This window comes from Panthera leo, chromosome D2 (genome assembly GCF_018350215.1).
Source record: "Panthera leo isolate Ple1 chromosome D2, P.leo_Ple1_pat1.1, whole genome shotgun sequence".
NCBI lineage: Eukaryota > Metazoa > Chordata > Mammalia > Carnivora > Felidae > Panthera > Panthera leo.
Window position 1 is genome coordinate 59,305,303 of NC_056689.1, and position 5,030 is coordinate 59,310,332.

Consider the following 5,030-nt stretch of genomic DNA (forward strand, 5'->3'; position numbering starts at 1 on the left):
CATGACCCTGCCCTTCAGAGGTCCCGGCCTCCCCAGCTCAATTCTCTGCTCTGCTTGTTATCCTAGAGCATATATGTGGTTAAGACTGCCCTTCCCTTCAGAGGCTTAGCTCCCTCACCCCACAGCCTGGTTTCAAGTTGTCCTGAGGCCAGATGCTCTGGACCCAGGAGCCCCTCAGCTGCCCACCTGCCCCCTGCCCACAGCTGACCAAAGACTTTCCTTGGCCACTCCTTCAACACGATCCGTCTATCGCTCTGTTCCTGACATGAGAGTTTCCTCCAAATCCCCACACTGCCTCCTGTGACCCACTTAGAATCCTCACTCTCCAGACTTAAAATAGAAAACACTCAACACAAGCTTTTACACTTCCCGCTACCAGCTGAATAAAGGTTGCATCTTTAGCAAAAACAAAATAACCGCCTACTACTAACAATAGTTGCCCACCAATTCAGAGCGGGTGGCTGGCCATTCATTTGCTCAGCTCTTCTCAGCCCACTTCCTACTTGTCCCCAGGCTGTGTAAGCGCATGCGGGTCTCTCCTGGTGTTGGTCAGGACTGTGGCAGTTGGCTGTGAACGGGGTGCACTGTGTGTTTTCCCCTCCTTGGGAAAAACTCCAAAGTGACTGCTTGCCCCGGGCTCATCTATAATCTGGGGCATTGATCTGGGCCCATTGATAGCTGATTGTTTTCACACGTGACTCGGTCGCATTCCTGTAATCTCCAGCCTTCTGCTCAGTTTGCATGACAAGAAGCGGCCTCAGTGGGGAGAGGTCGCTCACCTCTGACCAGGATATAATTGGAAAAAGAAGGTCATTGCTGCCTTTGCTTCTGGGGCAGATCAGCTTCGTTCCATTTGTGTCATGAGCTCTCGCCAGCACGCACTCTCAGTGACATGGAGACAATGGCTGTGCCCCAACAATGGGACCCACAGAGAGGTGCCCAACATGACACAGACACACCATGGGGACCCACACTCGCTCTCATCAGGACAGGCATGTACAACAGCGTGCACACAATGGGTGCTCTTAATAAATGCTGATAACACCAAAGACACATACAGAGGACGCACAAAGAGATACACAAAACAATGCTTGCCCAAAGACACAGGTTCCCAATGACATAGACCTAGTAATACACACACAGACATTTCCACAAGGGCAAAACACACACACACACACACACACACACACACACACACACAAAACAACCCCAGGCTGAGCTACCACACCCAGCATGAAAAAATATGCAATAGTAAAACCTTTCTTCAAGCTGTGCCCACGTAGGAATATATCAGAATTACCTGAGGTGCTTTGACAAAATGCATGTTTCCAGCAATCTCTGCCAGTCCATACACACTTCTTACAATATGAGTGCATGTGAGTAGACACGTTTATGTTGAAAAGCACCCTCAAGTAATTCTGATATGCCTTCAGGTTGAGAACCATTGAACTGCCACCACCAATCTCCCGTTTACTTGGTGGCAGAATTTGATGGCAGGGTTGTTGGGCTGCTTTTTATTTTCGCATTCAGTTTGGGAAAGGACAGGCAGGAGCTGAGAAAAGGGTCCGTCTGTGTCCAAGAGATTAGGGGTCAGACAAGGGCCAGGAATCGAAAGAGTTAAAACTGGGCATTGATCCCGCGGCGACCTTGGCTGGCCTCGTTAGCGGCCAGCAGCGGCACAGCACGCGAAGAAGGACCCCTCTTGCTAGGACTGTCCCGGGGACTCGCCTGCGCTCCGCCGCCAGGATGCAAAGGCCCAAACCCCACACCGCCTCCGAAGCCGCATCTGCTGCAGACTTGGGTATCTTTGGGGGGACACTGGCCAGCCCCAGGCCCGGTGATCCAGTCCCTGGGGCACTTCCCCGTCCAGGGTCCCCGGGTGCCATAGTCAACACTATGAAAGCCAGAAGGTTGCTTCTATTCGGGTTGGGGGCAGGGGGTGAGAGGCCCTACCCCCACCCCTGTCACGCGGAGAGGTCTTGGGAGAGGGCAGAGGGCACCGGGCAGAGGGACCAGGCGTCGGTCACTTGAGCCCTAGCTTGAAGGCACGTAGGTCCGCCGGGACAGCACAGGGTCGCGCCGCCCCCTGGCGGTTCGATAGCAGAGTTGAGGCAATAGGGAGGGGCGGCTGCGTGCGGTCTGGTTGCTCCGGGACAGGTTCCTCCTTCCCAGCGTTGGGGAGAGGGGGAACGGGGGAAGGGAAGGGTGTTGAAGAGAGGGCCCTTGGAAGACTGTCCTGTCCTGTCCCTTCCCATCCGTTCTCCCTCTGTCCCTTTCTCCGTTTTTTCTCTCTTCCTCCTCCCCGCATCTCTCCCACTCTTTCTGCCCTCCCCCCTTCCCCGTCCTCACTCCCTCTCCTACCCCCCCCCTTCCTTTCTCTCGTCCTCAGCCCACCCCCTCTGGCCCCCGCGGGGCAGCGCCTCGGTGCGCCCGCTTGGCAGTTAGCCCATTAGATCTCGTACTATTGATCCGCTTCTGAGCCGAAGCTGACAGCCCCCCTTCCCGGTCTCCCCATGTCCCCATTCCCGGCGCCCCCCCCCCCCCATCTCCAGGCAGTCCCAGCCTGCGCCTCCCCCCACCCCCCACGCGGGCCGCGCCGAAGTCTCGCCCTCACGAAGGACAAGAACAAATGTAATTAAAGCGACCGGCAAGGGAGGGGGTGCGCCCCTACCAGCACCAGCGCGAGCCGGGGTCCCAGCGGCCCGCCCTCCGCCGCCACCTCCCTCCCCGCCCCCACCCCCCCACCCCCCGCCGGAGCGGGAGCATTTGGGTTGAGCTGCGCCTGTCCTATAAATCCACATATAATTCTCGCCTTTCCTGTTCAGCTAAGGAAAATAAACGTGTAAGGCTGTTTCTGGGAGCCCAGCTCAGGGACCGCTCTAAATTCTCCTCTTATTGAGTCCGGGCTGGAAATCATTCAGCTCGGCGGCGCGCCACCCTCCCCCCAACCCTGCCCGCGCCCGCGCCCGCCGCGCACACGCACGCGCGCACACGCAGGGCAGGAGCCGGGTATATAAATATCTCCAGCTCTCCCCATAGCCGGGCAGATTTATTCCGCTGCCAAGCCTGCAGAAAATTGACTTGTTCATGGAGGCGGCTATTGACACATCACCGGGGGGAGGGTTAGGGGAGAAAGCAGTGGAGCCGGCGCCCCTCCATTATACGTTAATGTAATCAGCAGTGTGCGAAATGACTGCGCGGAAAATAGCATCACTGACATTTATATTAGAGGATATTGATGGCAGGAGCTGTGACCGCATCACTCTGCCTCCCGTTTCCACGGATTGACACAGGAGCCTCTTGTTGGCTCCATCCACGCTCGCCTCCCCTCCCCCTCTCCCCCTCCCGCCCTCTCTCCCTCTCTCCACCCACTCTGTGTCTCTCCAGCTCTCCCCCTCTGCTCGCCTCACCCCCACCCTCCCTATTTACTCTTCCAGTCATTCTTTTTACAAATAATTCTGAGCACCTACTGGGTGCCCCGTGCAAGGGTCTCTCCTGCATGCCTCTCTCCGGGTTTCTCCCTCTCCTTCTCCCCCACCGTGCCCTTGCCCTCTTGCTCCCTCCTCCCCGGCTCTGCTTCCCCCTCCCCCTTTCCTTGGCTGGGTGGCTGGACCGCTGCTGTCACAGCAGATAGATAATTGAAAAATGGGCCTCACCTTTGCAGCCAGCAGGAGTGGTTCAGGCAGTTACTGCCAGGGTTACCTACTCCATCTCAGGCCCAGGCTCCAAAAGAGATTCTGAGGAAATTGGATTTTACATGGATGTTTTATTCGGGCAGAGGCTTTAGTGTATATAAATACAGGCGAGGAGGCCTTGGAGGCAAGGATGAGTGAGGCGAGACAATCCCGCCTGGGGCCTGCAGGCTCAGGGGAGGCAGGCGGGCCATGTGCTCAGCTCTGGGTCCCAGACCTGGACATCAGTGCGTTCCCGCCCCCCTACCCCATTATCTGGGACTAAAAGAGGTTAATGCCTCTGTACCGTTCCTCAAAAGCTGCCTTGGGAATTAAAAAAGTGTGTGATTGTTGGGGATTGTTGGCAGGACTGTATACTGAGAAAAGAACGAAATATATTGGAGAAGTTTGAGGACTGATGCAGTAAATATTTATTGAACCTGAACTTGTGAAGGTTTGTGTTTGGGGGACAGGAGTAAGTGAGACATGACTGCTGCTTTCAAGGACAGTTGGGAGAATGACAACCTCGGCTTTCAGGTTAGGGGCAGAGAACAGGAAAGGTGAGAGAGTGGGTGCTGAGATCATTTTTCTAGGGCCTGATCATCCGGGGAGGTTGGAGGAAGAAGCAGAAGGGAAATTGTTCAGGTTGGAGGGATGAGGGTCCTACCAACCCTTCAGTCTCTCCCTCCTGGGCCTGGTTAGCAGAGAGCATCCAGGAACAGTGTGATAATCATGGCCTCCAAATCTATAGGCAAGTTCCCATCCAAGGTGTTGCAGTGAATCCTGGTGAAAGTCTCTGAGGGCTAGAATGATGGGTTATTAATGATCGAGATAAAGCCTTCCAGAGAGACAAGGTGTGAAGAGGGCCTGAATGAGGAACCCTTTGGGGGAGGCCTGAACTGAAGGTACATGGGCAAGTGAAGGGCCTCAGAAGACCAGGGAGGTGGGATTTGGGTGTGGGAAGGAGGGAGTAGGTGCTCGGGGGCCTCGGATAAAGAATCGTCCTGTGTTTGAATGCCCCCATCCTCATAGAAAGGGCTTTGTTTTAGTCCCAGGCAGGGTCTTTTCTGTGCCTTGTCTGGTATCTAATTAGAGTCTATGTAGCTGACAGCTTTATTTTCTTGGAAGAAGAGCTCCTCATGAGCCATCCCATGACTGAAGAACTGGTATTAATCTGGGTAACCAGACTCAGAGTGCTCACGGAAAGGGCAGGGGCTCCTTCTGAACTCTGAGCAGAGACAACAGCTGCCTCATTCTAGCCACATCATTGAAAGCTGGACCAGTCCTCCCCCAGATTCCAAAGCCCTCTTGTCCTCTGCCACATTGTTCTACTGTTACATCATCAGCCTGCGGGGGCAG